The sequence below is a fragment of the Peromyscus leucopus genome, chromosome 10 (assembly GCF_004664715.2).
Source record: "Peromyscus leucopus breed LL Stock chromosome 10, UCI_PerLeu_2.1, whole genome shotgun sequence".
NCBI lineage: Eukaryota > Metazoa > Chordata > Mammalia > Rodentia > Cricetidae > Peromyscus > Peromyscus leucopus.
In genome coordinates this window covers 60,074,285-60,096,537 of record NC_051071.1, presented here as the reverse complement: position 1 = coordinate 60,096,537, position 22,253 = coordinate 60,074,285, and the positions used below count along the sequence as shown (strand labels likewise).

The window sequence follows — 22,253 nt, the reverse complement described above, 5'->3', positions numbered from 1 at the left end:
ATAGAAGTCAAACTAGTCCACATGCCTTTCTAGAATGGCCACCCTTGTTTCTTACACCCTCTTGGCTAGAACATGGTCCCACTGCCACAGCCAGGTAGAGATAAAGCTGGGGAATGTAGCGTTTGGGTGGATAGCCACGCTCTGTCTCATCACTAAACTCTGTCTTATCACTAAAGAAGGGAGATGGGTGTTGGTATGTATAGTTTGGTGCTTAATAATTTAAATAAGTGGACACTCAGATCCTCCTCTGTGTTGTGTCTTTAAAAATGTTCATATCTTCACAAAACTTCTTTAAGAGGTCCTTTATTTTGTGTGTGTGTGTGTGTGTGTGTGTGTGTGTGTGTGTGTGTGTGTGTGTGAGAGAGAGAGAGAGAGAGAGAGAGAGAGAGAGAGAGAGAGAGAGAGAGAGAGAGAGAAAATGAATGTGGGCGCCCACATGCTACAGTGCGCAGCCTGGGTGCATATGGAGGTCTGAGAACAGCCTCAGGTGTCGGCCCTTGCCTCCTGCCTTGGGTGTTTGAGACAGGGCCTGTGTTGGCCCACTGCATACAGCAGGCTCGCTAGCGCGTGGCCTTGGGGAGAAAGGATTCTCCTGTCTCTGCCTGCTCTCTCTCTCTCTCCACAGGAGCTCTGGGGGTTGCAGATGCTTATGCTGCTCTGTGTCCAGTGTTTAGAGGGTTCTGGAGATTTGAACTCAGTTCCTCCAACATTTGGAACAAGCACTTCCACCCCCTGAGCAGTCCTCCAGCCTTTAGCATCTCCTTTTGATAAGAACTGTTTCACAAGTCACTCATTAATGAGAAGACAGCGGTAGATTGTCGCCTTTGAAATACAGTATAATCCATTTTTTTTTTTTTTTTACAAAATCCGAACCAGTGCCTCCCTCTTCCTTGAATGGCAGCCCAAGATGTAAACATGCCTTGTTAAGATGGGATGGAAACAGCTGGAATTTGAGGCAGCTGAGGGGCGGGCGCCTTGCTTCTTGGCAAGAACCTCAGCACAGAGGAGGATGCTCTGAAGACGATTCTTCATTGATTCCTATGTCTTATCGGCCGGTTAATGAGATGCTTTTAGATAGCAACCACATCTAGGTGTCAGGAAGAAGGATATGAGCTGTTTTTAAGCTGAAGAAAATGTGAGGAAATTTGAATAAAGTAAAAAAAAAATTGCTCTAAAATGATCTCCAACGTTGTCAGGTTTTGGTTCGTTTTGAAGTTCTCCACATGTGACTTACAAATCAAGGATGCTATTATTGAACTTTCTCCCTTGAATTTTTTTGGGTATTTGTGTGAGGAAACTCAGTATCTTTTCTCTTCACTTTCCCTTGTAACCCCCCCCCCCCACTGCCCCCACTTTCTGTCATCCTTTCTATCTCTCTCTTCCTGGTCTCCCCTCAACAGCTTCCTCCCCCTTGACGGAGGAGAGGAGGATTGTACTCGGTTCAGTAGTTGACCTTTCTTTCTGCGGTATCGGTACTGCTGTGTGAAAAACCACCCCAAAGCAGTGGCTGAAACAACCGTCATTTACTTTGTTCACAGATATAGGGTTTGTCTCGCCTCAGCCAGGCCTTCCTCTTTTGGATTCCCTCTGAGGCAGCCTGTGAGACAGAAGGCTGGGGGGAAGAGTCTCAGCTGGGACTCTTGAGCCTTCTCTTCACAGGATCTCTTCCCAGGGTGGCCTCAGAAGAGCAGGACTCCCATGGAGGCACTTGGCCTCCAGGGTGGTGCCTCAGGAGACTGTCGGTTGCTAAGTGTGGCCTTTTCTGCTTTGCCTCAGAGGGGACCTCACTTATGCCTCATTGTTTCTGATGAAGGGGAGGGAACACGGGTTCCCCTTCTTTCCAGGAACATCAGAGAATTTGGCGACCTTTTTTAAAACCACTGCCTGGCCTTTCCTCTGTTCCTTGTTCAAATGTGAGCTGTCAGTATTGGAGCCATCCATCTAGTTCCTTTTGCTGGGCCACCTAACTTGGGGGACCCGTGGTGGGGAAAACACCATTGTCTATACGTGCCTTTGGTTTCTTTAAAAATTTCCTCCACTATTTAAAATCCACTGAAGGCAGATAAGGTGCCCTTCTGAAATCCCAGCACTCGGGAAGCTGAAGCCAGAGGCTTGTGAGTTTTGAGACCAGCCTAGGTTACATTTCAAGACACGGTGTTTAATTAAAAAAAAAAAAAAAAAAAAAGTCAGGCATGGTGGCACATTGATGAGGCTAAGGTAGGTAGGAAGATGATAAATTTGCGGTCAGCCTGAAGTACACATTGAGATCCTGTCTCAAGAAAAAAACGATCAAACAGAATGAACACATTACAGTAAAACCTAACGATTGGGCTGGTGGTGGCTCAGTGGATAAAAATCATGACGACGGGGAGTTTGATCTCCAGGACCCACATGACGGAGGACAAGAACCAACTTACGCAAGTTGTCCTTTGATCTTCATGTGTGTGCTGTGCACATGCCTGCACCATACATGTCTGTGTATACCTACAAAATGAAGTAAAAATAAGTGAAATAAAAGCATAATTATATATGTATTTATGGAAGTACCATGTAACACTTCTATATGTCTAATGTGTAGTGGTTAGCTCAAGCTAGCTTGCATATCCATCAGCTCAAACACATCGTTTCTCTGTGTTGAGGTCATTCAAAGTCTTTTAACTGTTTTCTCCACACTTTCTAATACATTTAATTCTCTTCAGTACTTCCAGTTTCCGGTTGACATTGTCCTTGGCTCAGATCTGTAGATTTTAATCTTCTTCCTGACCCGGAGACTTCTCTGCTCCTGACTGTTGTCTTTTAACTGGCCATCACCGGCCTCTCCGTCTGTCTGTCTCTCCCTCCCTCTCTCGTCCGTCCAGCATCTCTTCAGGCACCTAGAGCTCCGTCTTACAGTCTTTCCTTCCTCTGCTGTCTGCCACTTTCTTGTGCCTTTCTAAAACCTGATGGCTGGTGCTGCTGCTCAGACTAAAAGCTCCGCGATGCTCTTGGTCCAGATGCCTGAACACACACACACATCCTAATCTTCATCGTGATTGGGTTCTGGCAACACCAGATCTTCATTCTCACCGTTCCCCTCCTTGCGCACTTTTCTGGTGTCGCCACGCCGGATTCCTCGCTGTGTGCTTTTGACTTCCTGTTTCTGCCGTTACCCATTGTCTCCACTCTGTATTGTGTATCTCTGTGTACGGAGTGTGTGTATGTGTTCGTGTGCACTGTTTGTAATGCATTCTTGTTTAAAAGTATTTCTCGGAAGGCAGCTAGGCTCGCCCCTATGCCATTAAAACACACCCCAGAACTATTTCTTTGTTGTGTGTCATGTCATTTCTTACTGTATAGGTGGGTGCTACTGAAGATTTATGACATGTTAGTATCTTCTGCAGACAGCAACATTATGGTAAATACAGTGAGAAGCTTCCATTATTTGAAATGATCCTGGTGATTAGACTAAGTGTGGGGCGGGGCGTTTGAACCGGTTAGAATTATTGCAAACCAAAGATTTAGCACCCATTGTTTGTTTCACTTTTAGGTAAGACACATACTCTTTAACGTAGTGTGCGCGTGCGTGCGTGCGTGCGTGCGTGCGTGTGTGTGTGTGTGTGTGTGTGTATACGCGCGTGCACACACACCTGTATGTGTGATATTTTTTATTTATACGTGTTTTTTGGGGACACACTGTGTAGCCCAGATTGACTTCTTACACCATGGGTTTCCTGTCTCGTCCTCTTCTGCGTGTTGGGATCCAGTGGCACGCGCCGCCATGCTGGCCTTGCCCCTTGCAGCTCATCTCTCAGACGGCGTAGCTTTTTTTTTTTAACTCCTTGCTCTGCAGCCTTTGATTTTTTTTTTTCCTTCAAACCAGGCACATGTAACTAATTTGTTGGCTTTCTTTGTTATTCTATTCTCTAAGATTCTTTGAGGCTCTCTATATAACTTTAATGGCTTTGAACATGTAAACACTAATTAACTTATGAAGGGGCTGACATTTTGCCACTGTTATTTATGATGCTTATTAGTTTCACAGGCCTGTCCTCTTCCCTCCCTCCCTCCCTTCCTCCTCTCCTTCCTTGTATATACAACAACTTTATTGAGGTGTAATTCATGTACCATAAAAATCTACCCTTTAGAAGTATGTCATCCCGGGCTGGAGAGATGGCTCAGCCGTTAAGAGCATTCGCCGCTCCTACAGAGGACCTGGGTTCAGGGTTCCCAGCACCCATATCATGTCTCAGCCACGTGTAACTCCAGTTCTAGTGGATCCAGCACCCTCTTCTCAAATCCCTGGGCACTGCATGTATGTGGTGCACATGCAGAGAAAACACATACACCCCAAAAATAAATAAATCTTTAAAAAAAAGCATGTCATCCAAACATTTTGCATGTTACAGTGTTGTGTAACATTGCCCCTGACCTAAATTTGAAAACATTTAGAACATTTTTATCATCCCCCAAAGAAATCCCTTACCTGTTAGCAATCATCTCTCCTCCTAATTTCTATTGTGTCTCAATAGGTTGAGAGTCACAGGCTCTCTTCATATTCTTAGTATACTTATTGACCAGTCAGTTGCAGAAATCCTTCTTAGATGCTGATTTGGATTGTATTAGTGAGTGTTTGCTAGAGCAACTAAACTATGAACTCAGTGTGTGTGTGTGTGTGCTGTGTGTGTGTATGCACATGAGTGTGTAGATAGAGGAAGGCAGCCAGACATGAGAGTGTTTGGGAGTCCTTCAATTTTAAAGAATTGGCTCCATGGTTGGAGGAACTTGGTAAGTCTGAAGTCTGCAGACTAGACGGGCAGGCTGGAGACCCAGAGAAGAGGTGTAATTTGGTCTGCTGGCCAAATTTACCACTCTTCTGGAAAGATCAGTGTTTTTCCATTCAAGTGTTCATCTGATAGGACGTGGCTCCCCCACAGAGTGGAGGCTGTTGGGTTTTGTTTGTTTGTCTGTTTTGAGATAAGCGTCCCCATATCTTTTCTAGGCTGGCCTTAAACTTGTGATACTCTTGACTCAGCCTTCGGAGTAACTGGAATTACTCACATGCACCACTGGCCTGGCTTGGAGTGCAGTTTCTTCTCCTTAGTCCGCTAATTTAAATAGTAATCTCACATTAGACATGTGCTCAACCACCTTGGCACCGTGCCTAGCCAACAATGACACATAAGACCAGCCACCACACAGGTATTTGTTGAGAGGTTTAAGAGAGAAAAGTTGGAAGAATTGTCCCACAGAGGGTGCCTCTGTACTTCCGCCCCCTCCAGGGAGAAGCGTTAGTCATGGACCAGCCTTAGACCTTTCTGAACCCTCAACTCACCTGTCTGTCAGATGGTCTGAATTTGTTTTGCTTCCCATCTAATCAAGATAACCTGTCACAGTCACAATCAGAGGCCATCCGGTGTGTCTGGTGACTTGTCTCCTAGGTGGTTGTAGATCCTATCAAAATGGCAAACCCTAGCTAGCCATGTTTGGAGATACTTGGCTTCCAGGATCCCACACTGTCAAGGACTGCCTCTGACCTTCGTTGGCTTGTCCTCAGCTTTCTTTCCTAGTTCTTACTGGGTATCCCCAGACTTGGTTCCTAGACCCCCTTTCCACCTAAAACATTGTCTTTATGACAGTCGATATAGGATATTCTCAGTCATTCCCTACTGTGGACCAGCTTAGGACTCCTGGTGTTCTGTGCAAGCCAGCACAATCCAATTATGTCAGTATCTGCTACATCAGTGAAATAAAGTACTCCCACAGACCATCTCCCTGAAAATGACAAACAAGACTGAAAGGAATGTTAATTTACCAAGTCGGTCACCTTAGAGTTCACCACGGACATTTACAAACCTTTCGCTTTTTTTATCTTGGCGTTTGTGTGGTATGCACGCACGCACGCACGCGAATGCACAGGTGTCTATGAGTATATGGAGGCCAGAAGCCAATATTGGGTATCTTTTCCAGTTGCTCTCAACCTTATGTTTTGAGACAGGGTCTCTCACAGAACCCAGGGCTCACCAATTTAGCTAGGCTGGCCGGCTGGTGAGCTCCAGGACCCCGTCTGTCTCCACCTCCTCCAAGGTGGGATTAGAGCCGTGTCCCACAATGCCCAGCTTCTTCTGTAGACTCCGGGCCTCTAAAACTGAAGCCCTCATGTTTCCATGGAAAGCCATCCCCAGGTCTGGATGCCCGCATAGCGAGCACGCTTGCTCTCCAGAGCTACTTACTTCTCAGCCCTCATTGGTGCTTTCATTATTTGTTTATTTTTCATCTTAGGCGTATGGATGTTTTGCCTGCATTTGTATGCATGTGCTTCGTGCCTGACGAGGCCAGGAGAGGGTGTTGGGTCCCCTGGGATCGGAGTTGTGAGCCAGTTGTGTGTGCTGGGACAGGTCTTCTGGAAGAGCAGTCCGTGCTCTTAACCACGGAGCCGTCTCTCCAGGCCCCTTCTTTGTGTTTTGATCACCAGTCTGATTGTCCCCCACCCCAGGAACAGCTGTCTTAGAAAGCAAACGTTTCTGCCTTCACACCTTTGAGGGCGAGCCGCTTCTATGGGAGTTCAGCATTTGCCTCTCTTTCCTTTTACGGGCTCTCCTCACACGGTGAGGGAGTGCTCCTCACACACAGTGACTGGAGCCGGGGAACCGGCCCAGCTGGGCCATTGCTTGGCTGTGACCAGTTTGTAGTACTTCTTTCCTTTCTCTCATGGTAGAGGCGTCAGTTGAGGATTGCAGGCTATATTTAGCTTACCAAACTTGGTGGAGGGAGGGGTGGAGCCCGGGCTGTTTTCTTGGGGGCCCCATCTTAGAAGTGTGAACTGGCAGGAGGCTATCAGACCATAGCAGATAATAACCGCCTGGCCAGGGTGGGGAGCGCTGCCCTCCCCTCTCCTCCTCCCCGCCCCTCCTTCCTTCCCCTGACCCCCTCCCCTCCTCCCCTCCCCTCCTCCCTTCCCCTGATCCCCTCCCCTCTCCTGATCCCCTCCCCTCCCCTCCCCTATCTTCCCCTCCTCCCCTGATTCCCTCCTTTCCCCTCCCCTCCTCCCCTCCTCTCTCCTCCCCTCCTCCCCCCTCTCTCCTCCCCTCCTCCCCTGATCCCCTCCCCTCCCCTCCTCTCCCCTCCCCTCCCCTCCCTCCCCACCTTCCTCCTTAAAGTACTTTTGTAGAAATTCATGATGTGGGCCAGTGCAGTGACTTAGCATCTAAGGGCACTGGCTGTCAACCTGAGGACTTGAGTTGAAGCTGCAGGACCCACACAGTGGAAGGCGAGAACTGACTCCTGAAATTTGCTCTCCGACCACCACACCTACGCCATGGCATGCACATGCCCCCGGCCGCCAATAAGTAAATAAGTACGTGTAAAAACAAAACAAAACAAACAACAAAACCCCCAACAAACTCAACTTTAGGTACGGAGTGGGGTGTTTTCCCTTTCTAATTGTTAAACTGTTTGGGTAGTCTCTTTTGTGGTGGTCATTGGGGGGGGCCAGGGCAGGTATTGGAACGGGAAACAAGGTTACCTCAGGTCGTCCTCTGAGTGCATGTCACTTGATGGAGTTACTTCGCAGGCAGAGAGGAGCCAGTTTAAAATATGTCGTTTTCTGGAGACATTGGGTTGCCTCTCAACACGGAAGGAAAGCTTCACAAAGGCATTGAAGGTCTCAGACAAGCTCCGCTCTCTTGCAGTTACTCTGGGCTGCTTACCACGCTTCAGAAGCAAGCTACATGGAAATGTAGGGCATTGTTGATATTCAGGATTCATTTTATTGAGTAAAGCATTAGCAGGATGGTTTTAAAGTTCGTGCCATCACTGGCAGCAGGGAGTACCTAAGCAACAGTTGGTTATTGAGTCCGTGGAGTAAGTTGATTCATCCGCGATGGTCAACGGCTGTCCTGGGAGTGTCCGCTTCATCAGGTTGGAGATAGAGTGAAAAGTCGGGTTATTGAGAGCGTGGTGAGCAGCGCTTAGTTTGGGTAGCGCTGTCTGTCCATGAGGCCTCTTTGGGGAGATGACATTTTCAGTGGTCTGGGTGGAGGGAGGGGGCCTGTGGCACAGGCGGGGTCTCTGGGGATTTGTTCTAACTGGAAAGCTGGTGTGGCTAGAGTGGGGGGAAAAGAGAGCTCATGTATTTCCTCAGTATGCGAAACATGAAGCCCACAGGGTGCTAAGGATGGGTTTGAGCCAGAGAGAACCCTGGCAGGGACTGAAGTAGCAGTAGACCAGGAGAGAAATGGCCAGGTTTGGGAAAGACGCTAATTTAAGGACAGAACTGTTGGGTTGTTGGTGGGAGTGTGTGGAAAAGAAAGGGTGTGTGTCTGGGGTACGTAGCCTTAGCAGTTTGAGGAACCGTGGCAGTGTATGTGAAGGCACCACACCAGGGAGAGGCAAAGATGTGGGTATAGTAAGAATTGCGTTTGGGATCCTTTAGATGAGTCCACATGGATAATGCGTTTGTGGGGCTGGTGGTTATAAGGGGGAGGCGTGGGTCACAGAGACCAGCTCTGTACCGGCATAGCCAGATTTGAATCAAGCATAGCCAGATTTGAATGTCAGCCCTCTGGGGAGCTGGCCACGGAGGTAATGTTCAGTGGGCAGGAGGTCGGGGACTGACCTTGGGTTGTCCTGTTAATCGGAGTTGGAGAAGAAGCAGAGGAAAAGCAGGAGGATTTCTTTTGGTTTGTCGTGCTACATGGTTGATCCTAGCATTCTCGAGGCTGAGGCAGTGGGATGGACTGACTGCAAAGCCAGCACGATCTACATAGCAAGACCCTTGTCTCGTAAAACAGGCAAAATAAAGCTAGGATAGTGTGTGGCATTTTGTAGTCCAAGGGAAGAACCCGTTTTGAAATATGGAGAGAGACATGCTGCCTTTGAGTCCACCGAAGATTCGGGCTGGATTCTGACCTCTGAGTTTTCATGAGCCGTGGAGAGCATTGACAACATCAACTCCCATGGTTGGTCCAGGTGATGGGCTGGGTGAAGGAGAGAATGAAATACTAAACAAAGACCACTGTTTGGAGGGTTTTTTTTATCATAAAAGGAGACAAAAATGTGGAAGTAGCTGAGGGGCTTCCCCCTGCTCCTCCAGGCAGAGGAGATGTTTATCAGGTGTGGGCATGCTGATGGGGTGAGCCCTCCTTCAGAAGGGAGAAAAGAACGAATTTTGTCACCTTAAAACTGCCCTTCTCAGTCTTAAACAGGGGCTGGGAGATGTTTGTGTTGGCTTGGGAGTTTTTACTCCCCTGTCTTCCTCAGGGAGCCTTTGCAGGTTTTCTTCTCTATCTCCTTTTGGCTTGCTTACTCTCATTGTGTATCATGATAGATTTTTATCGTTCACATTTCTGGTAAATGGTGATTATTAGGAAGTTGAACCAATTGTGTGTGGAAAATGCCAAAGACATTTAGCAGGGAATGTGTTTCCCAAGGGCTATTGTTTCCCACAGAAAGGAAACCGCTGGCTTCTAGCATGGGTGAGGATAAAGTTATTTTGTGAACACAGTATTTTTTTTCCCCTCTTTTAACTGACTAGCATTTTTCATGCTGTGATCAAAAGAAATTGCTTTCTGAAAACAACAGTTTAATGGGACATGTAGACTTGGATTGTAAGTAGGGATTTATTGAAGCCCTTAAGAGAACCCAGTTTCTTTCCACACCATTTTACATTCTCGATGTGGTTTTCATCATTAGCCTGAGGAGGAAGCTAGCTTAAGGAAGTTAGAAAGTATGTATTTAGTTTTTAATAACTTTCAAACATAATAAAGAGTTTTAATTAACCGTAAGGGAGAAAATGAGCAATGTAGGATGCTTTATTCCGAAGGGAAAAGGGAGAAATGCACATTTGTGTCTATGTAGCTATTACTTACACCGTCACTTTTACGTCGCTGTGACCACCATCGGTGACAGAAACTTTTGCTTGTGACTCACGGTTTCAGAGGATTGCAGTCCATCATGGTGGGGAAGGCAGGGAGGAACAGTTCAGTTGATGGTGCTGGAGCCTGTGGCCGGGGGCTGACTGGATCACTGTGGACCAGGAATCAGAGAGCTCGACCCGGGCCGGGGGCCACCCCTGAGGCCCACTTCTAGTGACTGACTTCTGCAAGCTAGGCTTCTTCTCCTAATGACCCCACAGCCTCCCAAAATGACACCACCCACCCGAGAACAAGAGTCTAGACCTTGGGCTCATGGGAGCTACTTCAGATTCAAACCTTAACGATGTAAGAAATATACTTGAGGTGTATATATACAGTCTTATTGGTCACGCTGAGCTAAAAATGAGAGTCTTTAGGTAGTTTGTTTGAAAACAAAAATTCAGGCCAGGTGGTGGTGATGCACGCCTTTAATCCCAGCACGTGGGAGGCAGAGGCAGGTGGATCTCTGTGAGTTCAAGGCCAACCTGGTCTGCAGAGTGAGTTCTAGGACAGGCAGGATTACACAGAGAAACTCTGTCTCAACAATGCTAGCCTGGTCTACAGAGTGAGTTCCAGGACAGCCAGGGCTACACAGAGAAACCCTGTCTCAAAACAAAACAAAACAGAAAAATTTGTAGAAAAACAAGGATATGATAGATTTATATTTGCCTTTCTGAAACACTGGATTTCTGGATTAGGGTTTTATCTTGCATCTCTGTGTTTTACGGTCTCTGATTCTGTATCCAGGAGCAAAACCTAAAAGTGTCTGGCAGTAACCATGCCTTCTGCTTTCTGAGCATCTACGAAAAACATTCATGGACAAGAGTTTCAGAAGGGCCAGAGCTGATGTGTGTGTTGTAAGTGTGTACTCCATAGATCCAGTTTTTTTTTTTTTTTTTTTTTTTTACAAAGTTGTGCCCTTCTGAATGGTGTAGTGATGTGTAGATACAGTTTCGTTACAAACCTGTTACCTTCTGAATGGTGTAGTGATGAACCGATTCAAAGAGCACCTACCTGTGTGTAACAGGCACAGGGGACACATTCCCCTTGTGATGTCGCTCAGTCCGTGCTGCCTTGCCATCTTAATCCCCGTGGGTTAAAGTAACAATGACTTTCCATACAGACAGTTAAGGAGTTGAATACATGGATATAAGCACGCTGGTTGAGCTAGTGATACAAGTGGCAATAGTGTCCCCGGTTCACGCTGAGAGTTCTTCAGAACCCCTTTTCTCAGTTGTTGGTTGAGAGTCTCAGTAACTACCTCCTTAGAGTCGTGTGGGCTTAATTAAGAGGTGTGGGAAACGCACCTGCCCGAGTACTTGGCATGATGCCCACAGTCAAGTGAGGAGTGCCCCCCCTCCCCCCTTTTGTCTGAGTCATCCAGATCTTCAGGGCAGTGCCAGTAATATACGTCAGTTACAGTGTACTTAAGCCGTGTCCTTGAGTGGTCTTGAAGATCTTGTTGAAAAACAAAATAACATGTATAAACCTTGAAGACATTGTGCTTGGTGATATAAGCCAGGCCCCAGAGGACAGGTAGCTGTGATTCCAGTCGTGTGAGATAGATACCTCCAGTCATTAGTTCACCGAGGCGGTAGGTAGGTGGGCGGTTGCAGGAGGTCAGAGCAGGGAAATGGGGTGTCACTGTGTCATGGGTACTGAGTTTTGCAAGGTGAAGAGGGTTCTGGAGTCAGATGCTGGTGGTGGCTGGACAGTGGTGTGAATACCTGGTGTGTACTGAAAACCACCCGTGATGGCAAAGGTTGTGTTAAATGTCCATCACACCGTACACACACACACACACACACACACACACACACACACACACACACGCAGTGAAATGACTCCATCCTCCCCCCCCCTTCTCGTTTTCCCCATGTATTAGTGAATCACGACCCATCATGTAGTGGGTCTCTGTTCTTGCATTTGGGGTCTGTGAGATTCCTATAAGATGAACGTTCCAGTGGAAACTCTTCTCTTCTCAGAGGTGTCAAGCCGCAGACTGTTCTTTGGAGAGCCGTGTGGCTGGAAAAGACATTCTCTATTGTTCTGCCGATTGAGAAAATATTTCTTGGGTTCTCATTGTGTTCGTGGAACAACAACACAGAACTGTTGATTGACACCTGCCAGCTATTGTTCTAAGTTTACCCTAAACAATACTCAGGATACTGCTAGGGTCCTTTCGAATCGTTAGGAAATAGCCCTTGAAGGCATTGTTCTCACTTTGCAGTTGAGAAGCCTAAGGCTCTTGAGTGGGTAAGTGGCTTTCCACTTTAAAAACAATTTCAGAAGTGCTTCAGTTCGCAGACACAAAGGCAGGACATTCCAGTTAGCAGAAAGGGGCCGGCAGATGAGGGTGGAGGACTGTGTGGGATATCTTTGTATGAAGCTGAGTCTAGAGAACATTAGGGAGGTAGATCGGTGGTTTTGTCTCTTTTGTTACAATCTTGTGGGGGGGGGAGGGGGCCCTGTCAACCCAGGTCAGTGCACCCCACTACTGGCTGGTAGGCACCGATGGCAACATGGTGCCTTAGGAAGCAATGCCCAAGATGCAGGAAGGTCCCCAAAGAAGGCAGGCCAGAGACCCAGTGGGATTCCCACATGGCCTTCTCTTGCAGTCAAGTGGAAGAATGTTTTCTATTTTAGTACTACAGGCACTGGGAGTCACAACTCATGACAGAGTCGATTGAGTAAGTTGAGTCACAAGAAAGGCAGGCTGTCGAGATGGCTGAACAGGTAAAGAAAGGTACTTGTCATCAAGCCTGATGGACCTGGGTTGCGTACAACCTTGGAACCCATATGATGGAGGGAGAGAGCATCTTCCTCAACAACAACAGCAAAAACCCAACCATAATAGTGTGAGAATAATTTTTTAAAAAGGGGAGGTGGAGATGTGTGGTCCTAGGAGGAGATGACGGCCATGGAGCTTTTACATGAATGAATGTAGATGAGTGAGGAAGGTTTTCCAGTTCTGCGGGCTTCTTTTTGACATAATGGTCACCTGAATATATATAGGCGAGATGCAATTTAGCTTTGCAGAGCAGGATTAGAGATAAACTGTCTGGGGGGTGAAGCGCCTGGGGAGAGGGGACTCCAGTGGTCTTGAGTTGACTGAGCAGGGTTGACCTTGGGCAGCTGCTTCCAGTTGAAGAGATGGAGTGTCCTTGAGATGATGGGGGTTGTGGGAGCCCATTTGCAGTTTCCTGGTGGCTTTACCCAGCAGGTCTGCATGGAGAGGATGATTGGACCACAGGCCTGAGTGCAGGTGTCTGAGACGGTCTGCACTTGACTGTGCCGGGGGGAGGTCTTTTGCCCCACCCCTTGGCATTTCTATAAATATCCTAGGGCAGAGACAGCCGGGGCCCTTTGAAATAGGTTCCAGGCCCCGTCGTGGCTATCCTGTATTTTCTATCTGTTTATCTCCACACTCTAAATCCTTCTATCTAATATTTCCTGCTGCTCTCACTCAAGAGCACTCTTGGGGGAAATGTGGGAGTGGGGGGTACCCCCCTTCCCCCGCAGGTGTGGAGGCTTGACAGGCTAGGTGTTTTCAGAGGGTACTCAGCAGGGTCAGGCACGCTTTAGAGTAATAGTATTATGTGTTACTTCAAATTTAAAGCAGCGTTTATTTTTTGCTCTATGCGTATGGGTATTTTGCCTTCGTATGTGACTGTGCACAGTGTGTGTGAATTACCAGTGAGGCCAGAAGAGGCTGTGGTGTTAAAAAGGACTGAGTTACAGACAGTTGTGAGCTGCCATGTGGCTGCTGGAAATTGAACCCAGTCTTCTGCAAGAGCAGGCAGTGTTCTTAGAGCGAGCCATCATGTCTAGTCCTTGTATTAGTCTCTTAGAAAAATAACTTCTACAGCTAGGCCTGGTGATGACCCTAGCTAGCACTTTGAAGATGAAAACAGGAGGAATTAGGGGGTCCAAGCTGAGGCCCACCCGGGCCACATGACTTCCTATTTTTAAAGCAACATGAAACCAACAACACTTCCCCACCCCCAATAACTTCAGAGGCTTTCTTATACAATATTTGTTGTATAATATACTGGCAGTTGATTATTTAATAGCAAACTAATTTAAGGGGCAGGGGAGATGGCTCAGAGGATAAAGTCCTTGCCAAACAACCATGAGGACCACAGTTTGGACCTCAGCACTCATTTCAAAGTAGGGAAGGTGTGTGGCCACCTGTAACTCCAGGACTTGGGAGGCAAAGGCAGGAACTCCTCAGAGAGAGCTACTTAGCTAGTACAGGCAGAACTGATGAGCTCTTGATTCAGAGAAACCTCGTGTCAGGGAATAAATTGCAGAGATGAAGGAAGACATTGAAGTCAAGTCAACTTCAGGCTTTTATATGCACATGCGTGATCGTACATGTGAACACACATACACAGTGCACAGACACACAACAAAAAAGAAAACTTTTTTGAAATAAGGTGGAAAGTACATACTTTAAACATTTTATGACTAAGTATATAAATATTTTAAATTTGCTAATCTTTTGAAATACAGTCAAGGCATTTTCTGTACGATGTGTTTTAGAGTGATTTCCTTTAGATCATAAAAGTTCATTTTTACAGACAAAGCATTTTCTGTTCTCACTCATTCTTGATTGTAATAACTTGACTAAATTATATAATTATAAGAAATACGACTGACCTTAACAGATTATAGAACAAATGGCTGGCATGTAGTTCTGTTAGGAGAAAAATGAGATTGGACCCTCTGACTCAGATAGCCTCTGTGGAAGCTGAAATCCAGACACCATAGTTGACAGGAGTCTGGTGTTAGTTTAGACAAGGCTTTCCCGTTCTACAAAGGTGCAGGGTAACAAATGATGTGGCAGACATTGGGCTATTGATAAAGAAGTTTGAGTATGGTTTATTATTATTTTTTTTTTTTAGAAAGAAACCGTTTTTATTGAGATGTAATCCACACACCACTATGAATCACCAACTTAAAGTATGCAACTGTGGCTACTGTGAATTCACAGACTTGAACACCCACCTCACAGTTGATTGTTATATTTTCATCATTTCTCTCTTTTTTTTTCTGTTCCTAGACACCTGCTCATTGACTTTCTCTGTGTGGGTATTTATCCATTCTGCATATCCGCTTCTTTCTTTCATCTGTATATTTTACAAATCACCCATTGTGTGACACATATCAGTACATTATTTCTTTCTGTGGTAGTGTAATACTCCAATAGGCTCACATGCCTCAGTTTTACTCATCCAGTCATTGAGAGGTGACATTTGGGTTATTTCTACCATCTGGCAATTGTATAAAATGGTACGATGAACATGCATTTTTGTGGGGGTATATATTTTCATTTTGTGTTTGAATTCCTGAGTGGTGTTTATCCTTTGAGGATCACATAGGTTTCCTGGAATTGCCTTTTGACTTTTTTTGTTCCCACTAGTAGTATGGGAGGGTTTTAACCTTGTTGCTTAGTGCCATTAGCCTTAGTCAGCTTGGAATGTGACCGTGGAATACCATAGACTGCCGAGTCAAATTAGTTTCTCACAGTCATGGGGGTGGAGAAGCCTATGGTCAAGGCAGATCTGATGTCTGGTGAGAGCCCACTTCCTGGTTTAGTAGATAGAGGAAGCCAGCTCTCCTGTGCCTTTGGGAACGGGACCATTCCCCTTCCGGGGACTCCACCTTCATGACCTGACTTCCCCTGGAAGTCCCACCTCCTCCACTGATGTTAGTATATCAGAATGTGAGTTTGGGGACGGGACACAGACACTCATCTGTAACACCTTCCTCGTGAGATTTTAAAAGTGGATTTTCTGATCATCATTATAACAACAGCTGTTTGGAGAAAAGTGTAAGAGAAACATCATATATTTAAGACCACTGCCGAGGAATAGAAGTATTTTCCCTCGATATTTTGAATTTAGCTTGGCATTGTGACTGTTCCTCAGAAGAGCCCTTGCTACTGGTAGCAATTCAGCATATACCAAGTGTTTACTGTATGTGTAGTTTATGTTGAATATACATGTACTGTATAACTATATTAGTGTCTACTGTAATACTAATGTGAATAAACCAATTTTTATGTTTTTCTTTTTTTTTTTGCTGAGAAACATTTCTTTTTTCTTTTTTCTTTTCTTTTCTTTTTTTTTTTTTTTTTGGTTTTTCGAGACAGGGTTTCTCTGTGTAGCTTTGTGCCTTTCCTGGAACTCACTTGGTAGCCCAGGCTGGCCTCGAACTCACAGAGATCCGCCTGCCTCTGCCTCCTGAGTGCTGGGATTAAAGGCGTGCGCCACCACCGCCTAGCTGCTGAGGAACATTTCTGCACATTGTTTTTGAAAGTATTTTAAATTTACTAAAGAATGCCTCTTTCATTCTTTTTTAAATTTTTTTTTTTTATTTTTTTGAGACAGCGTTTTCTCCTTTTTTTAATCTTTGGTTTTTTGTTTGCTGGGGCACCGAAAACACCAGAATGCACAATGCTCAGCCCTAAAGGGATTGTGTATACTGAACCCTCCTCCCAGGGCCCTGGGATCACCATGAAAGAGAAGTGGAGAGGGTAGGAGCCCGGGGCAGAGAGTGACTGCGGGGAGGTCTTCCAGACACAGCAGGGCCACTGCGCACATGAACTTAACTTGTAGCAGTGGTGACGGCACACACCAACCAGGTCTGTGTGAGCCAGAGCCAGACCAAATCCCAGCATGGAGAGGGGAGGTGGGACTGAGTCCCACCTTAGCCATAGAGCTGATGGCAGTTGTTAGCTCCTGGGGGAGGGAGGGGAAGTTGGTTTTCTCTGAGAGTGGAGCCCCAGAAGTGGACCACACTCCAGTGGAAGGCGCACACTGAAGGATATCTGGGCAGCACAAATTGGTCTTGACCAGTTAAACAAACAAACAAACAAAAAATGGACACAAAGTTAGGCGGATGGGGAAGTGGGGGTGAATCTGAGAAGAGTGGGAAGGGAGATGAATATGAATCAGAGCACACTGTACAAAATTCTCAAAGCGCTAATAAAAATAACAATCCCCCCAAGAGGAATTTGGGGTGAATCCATCATGTTCAGCTACAAGCTCTAGGTTAAATGTAATGTATGGAATATCTTCCAAGTAAACCATAATTCATTTTTTTCTACTTCAGATGTTGACACTTCTTGCCCTTTTCTTTGGAAATAACATACCGCATTTGCATATAGAATTTTGTAGGCATTTTGAGTTCAAGTCAGCACGGTGAACATTTCACATGCTGACATATTGGTTCTCAGTCTTAGCGGTGTGTCTTGGTACCTTCCTGGACCTTCCCTAACAGTGAGGAGATGGACAACAGTGGAGTTTTAAGGTGCCCAGAATAGAGTTTGGCAGGCTCACTCAGGGATGCATGGAGTGCTAGTACCCAGTGTTGGATTATTGGGTCCTCCCTAGGGACAAGGAGGGAAGTAGCCATTGGTTTTCCAGAAAAGTGACTCTGGGGTAAGTGACCTTCTGAAGCTGGAGGAATCAGCTTATTTGGGAAACTTGTTTTGAGTTTAATTCTGTCTGAAAGGCATATGTTTCAGCAGTCAGAAGATAAAACAGCCCTTACCTTCTTAATCCCTACGCCCTTTACTGTCCTGTACAGGTCATCATCTGACCCATTTCTCATGCAACTTTTAGGGCCTTGGAGAGACCACCAGCTCCATGTGAGACAAGGTCTCTTGCAGCCTGCGCTGGCGTCCGATGCATTGTGTAGAACGCCTGATCCTCCTGCCTCCACCCGTGATGTGCTAGCGTTATGGGCATGCGCTACCACACCCAGCTTAACGTGCTATTTTCCTAATGACAGAATATAACTCCGTGTTCTGTAGCCTGCTTCTTTAATGCAGCCAGGTGGTCTCCTCATGGCCGTTCACAGTGCATCTGGATTTTGCAGCTGTGTGAATGCCTAGGCAATTTAAAAAAAAAAAAATACACCCTTCTGGGTTGTTGTCTGTTTTACTTTTACCAATGATCTCACACTGATCTTGCTGTCCAGCTGTCACTCTGTGTGTGCAGTTGTATGGGTAGGATGGTATTTCCGAGGTCAATGGTTAATTGCAGACCTCACGGTTGAGTGTCCAGACACCACCCCCAGCACCGTGGAGCACCTGTGCCCTAAGGGCACCCTGTGGAGAAGGAAAGGTAGCTCCAGGATGGCTGTCCCAAGTTCCCAGATGCTGTGTCCTCAAGGCAAAGGAACACTACTATGACCCTGCTTCCTCAAGAAATAAGTAACTGTGACTGGCCATTTCCTTTAAGATTGAACATACTTGAGAAAGATGGTAGCAGCGGAAAAGAAACATTTAATTTAGAGTCCTTGAATGTTAATTAGAGTTGTCTTGTATCTCCATATAGATGGCTGAAATACTTTTTTGTTTTTAAGACAGGTTCTTACTGTGCAGCCCTGGCTGGCCTGGAACTGGCTATGGGGCCTAAATTGGCCTGGTACTCACAGGCCTCTGCTTGCCTCTGCTTCCCTCCCGAGTGCTGGGATTAAAGATGTACACCTTGACGGGCAGTGGTGGCACATGCCTTTAATCCCAGCACTCGGAAGGCAGAGCCAGGCGGATCTCTGTGAGTTCGGGGCCAGCCTGATCTACAGAGGGAGTTCTAGGACGGGCACCAAAACTACACAGAGAAACCCTGTCTTGAAAAACCAAAAAAAAAAAAAAAAAAAGAAAAAGAAAAGAAAAGAAAGACGTACACTACTACCACCCAGCTCATGCGTCACCTCCACCCGGCTTATTTATGTATTTATTTTTTATAAGCAAGTTCCTGACCAAAGCTGTCAGTTGCAATGCTTACGTTATTAGTAGCATGCCCCATGGCAGCTGCTGAAGCACCACGGACTTGGTTTTGGACCCGTATGGTTGGACTAACCCGCCCCGCGTTTCTGTCTTGCAGCCTTCGACATTCCGAGTTCTGCTTCACACATGGAGAGTCGCAGCTGCTTTTACCCAGCGTGCCCACGTCAGTGCCTGTAAAGTGCAAGCGCCAGGGTGAAAACGTTTCTAGATGGATCCTTTCCAAATCTGGTGTCTTTTCTACAAACTCTGTGCCTCAACATCCATTTCTAAGTGGTAAGGGTGTGTCCTTAAAAAACAAAAAAAAAAAATTGAATTTTGTTTATTTTGCGTGTGTGTGTGTGTGTGTGTGTGTGTGTGTGTGTGTGTGTGTGTGTGTGTGAGTGATGCAAGCATGTGGAACTGGTAGGAGTTGGTTCTATCCTTCTATCACGTGGGTTCTGGGGATGGAACTCAGACCGGTGCCTGCCCTTTTAAAGGATGATGGGAATCATGAGATGATTGTTCTTTGGACTGCCTTTCCTAGGCTCTCTCTTTTTATATAAGTCAGAGTTATTTTGGGTACTCTCTTCTGAACTGCGTCTAAAAGTAGCAGTAGCATGGGTTTGAAACAGCCTTTCTGTACTGCCTTACTGCTATAACATAATACCTAATATTAGCGAGTAATACGTATAAACATACTTGCCTTGGTCACTTTTCAGTGCTATGGCAAAATACTTGAGCAAGTCAGCTTACAGAGAGGAAAGGTTTCTTTGGGCCCGCGGTCTCCGAGGCATCAGGCTGTGGTCAGATGGCTCCGTGGCTTGTCTGCCTGTGGCACAATCACATGGTAGAAAGACACGGCAAACGGAAGTGGCTGGGAAGCAGAGTAAGAGCGAACGTGTAATGGCTGTTTGCCCTTGCTGCTGTTATCCCACTGGGGTCCCCAACTTACTGGACATCACTGCTCACGTTCTGGGCAGGCCTTGTGTTATGATATATGCACTCGGGGGACCCCGGATGGCCAGGGTATTCCGCACGGTGTGTGTTTCACCCGCCGCCGTCCTCTACCTGCCGTTGCATATGCCCAGCATGCCAGCATGTTTCCAAGCACATGCGGCATACCCTGGCCAGCTGGGGTCCCCTGCATGCGTACATCATAACAACTTGCCCCCTTAGTTGCTATCCAAGTCAGTTGACTCTGGACACCACCCTCACCCCCACCCCCAGACCTAAAAAATGCTTTATTAATTTCCTAGGGGAGGGAGACTCTGTGTAATCACTCTGACGACCGTCAGACACATGAGTCTGGGGTGTGGCCTTGATAGGCGTTCATTTCTCTAGGGACATCTCTAGAGAGGTGTGTGACATCAGCTCTTTTTAGTGCATGGCCTCGCGTGTGCCTCTTCACATGCAAGGTGTACTCAGAACACGTCTTTGGGCAGAAAGGGCAGAAGAGGAAGACTGAACAGAACACATGGCTGAAATGGGAGACCTTAAAAACGAACTGGTTTTGAAATGGGCCCCCTTTCAAAGGCAGTTGGCACGTGTTTACCAAAGGCTTGAGATTTATGAATGAAAATACCTAGTGCCTGTTAGCATAATAAAGAAGTCACCAGATAGGGAGCCTGACATTCAGTGGGGGTCTTCAGCAGTAGAGTGAGAAGGGGTCCATGTGGTTCAACTCTAGTTCTTACATCAACTACTTAGGGTTTTTAAAGAGCACACACTAATTAGCCCTAGGCGTCAGTTTTCTCATACCTGCGATGAGTCAATGAAATGATTTGTGGATTTATTTCTTAGAAGATTTTATGTAATACCTTGTTACTTCAGTGAACAAAATGAAAGAATATTTATTTATTTATTTTTTAAAATTGAGGATATGCTTTCTTCCCTCTCCCGTCTGGTGAGACAGTTTTGGTCCATTAGTGAGTTATGAGACAGGAACAAGATACCTGCTATTAGAATATTTTTCACTCAGTGCTTCTCTTTGCAGGTTGGTGACTTTGATCCTTCTCTTCCTGCATTCTCTGTCTTCTCGTCTGCTGACCTCCGGGCGCTCCTTACTTGGCCCAGATGGTTTTTCTCTCCCCGTCTCTGTTCTCTCTGCATTCATGGTGCTTCTGTTTCCTGGGCCTGCCTGGTCTCTGTGATTTCACCTTAGCTGTTCTCCAGGGTCAGTAGATCTGAGTCAGTGAGTCCAGTCCTAGAGCCCTTAAAACAAAATACAGGTGTATTTCGAAGAAGGGCTAGGAGCAGCTGAAAACAATTAATCACCTAACATTAGTGCCCTAGGATTGAGCCCCAAGTTCTGTGATCTCCCTAGTCCCTCCATATCTGTCTTCTACCTCATCTTTGCTTGGGACTTGGGACTGACTGTTCCCTTCCTGTGATATTGAAATCATTGTCTTCACTTTAGTTCAAAAGTTGTCTTAGGGTTTCTATTGCTGTGAAGAGACACCATGACCATGGCAACTCTTAAAAGGGAAAACATTTAATTGGGGCTGGCTTACAGTTTTGGAGGTCAGTCCATTATCATCATGTCAAGAAGAAGCATGATGGCGTGCAGGCAGGCATGGTGCTGGAGAAGGAGCTGAGGGTTCTACATCTGGATCCACAGGCAGCAGGAAGAGGCAGTGTCACTAGTCTTGGCTTGAGTGTCTGAAACCTCAAAGCCCACCTCCACAGTGACACACTTCCTCCAGCAGTGCCTCACCTATTCCAACAAGGCCACACCTCCCAGTAGTGTCAGTTCCCATGAGCCAAGCATTCAGACATGTGAATCTATGGGGGCCATTCCTATCCAAACCACCACACCAAGTATTCATGCCTTCCCCAATCTCCCATAAAGCATTGCGCCCCAATGGCAATCAGGTCAGGGATTGGCAGGTGTTTTTTTTTTCCCCTGTAAGGTTGTTTTGTATTTGAAGACTGTCACCTTTCCTCTGCTTGTGGCTTATACAGCTGCTAAGGTAAAGGGAAAGCAACCAGTCAGTGTAAACAAATGAATGGCCACAGCTGCGTTCTAATAAAACTTTATTTACAAAAATTGGTTGTTAACCCCTTGTTTCGGGGGCTCTTGAACTATTCCAGAGGTTGCAAAACAGGCATTTTAACACTCCTTTTTAATGTATTAGATGGAGCATGCATCTGTTACCCAGTTGGGATAGCTTCTTCAGTAGCTTCTTGGCTACCTGGAGCAACATTTCCTCCCCAATTCTGGTGTCAACACTTCTTCTTCTTCTTCTTCTTCTTCTTCTTCTTCTTCTTCTTCTTCTTCTTCTTCTTCTTCTTCTTCTCCTCCTCCTCCTCCTCCTCCTCCTCCTCCTTCTTCTTCTTCTTTTCTCTCTCTCTCTCTCTCTCTCTCTCTCTCTCTCTCTCTGTACAGTGGAATTTTAAGAATACAATCCAGGATCTATGGATTGGTACTTTCAGTTCCAGCATCCTAATTTATTTTTTCATTTTATATTAATTTCTTTCAGCTGCAAATCTGGTTCTTTATGGCACCAGGAATAATATGACTACAACATTAAATAATTACTCATATACAAGACTCTCAGCAATAATATAGCCTCTTCTGGCTTTTT

The 22,253-nt window shown here is 46.1% G+C and overlaps 1 protein-coding gene across 3 annotated transcripts in view; it reads left to right on the top strand.

Moving 5' to 3' along the window:
• Fryl (FRY like transcription coactivator) overlaps window positions 1-22,253 on the top strand; it is a 242,412-nt gene that overhangs the window by 19,825 nt on the left and 200,334 nt on the right. For 2 of the 3 annotated variants that reach the window (XM_037209095.1, XM_037209091.1), the window contains exon 2: window positions 18,788-18,963. The exons of the other annotated variant lie outside the window; for it this stretch is intronic. The gene's annotated coding sequence lies outside the window, so the exon portion shown is untranslated. The remainder of the gene's footprint in view (window positions 1-18,787; window positions 18,964-22,253) is intronic. 3 annotated transcript variants of the gene reach the window in all.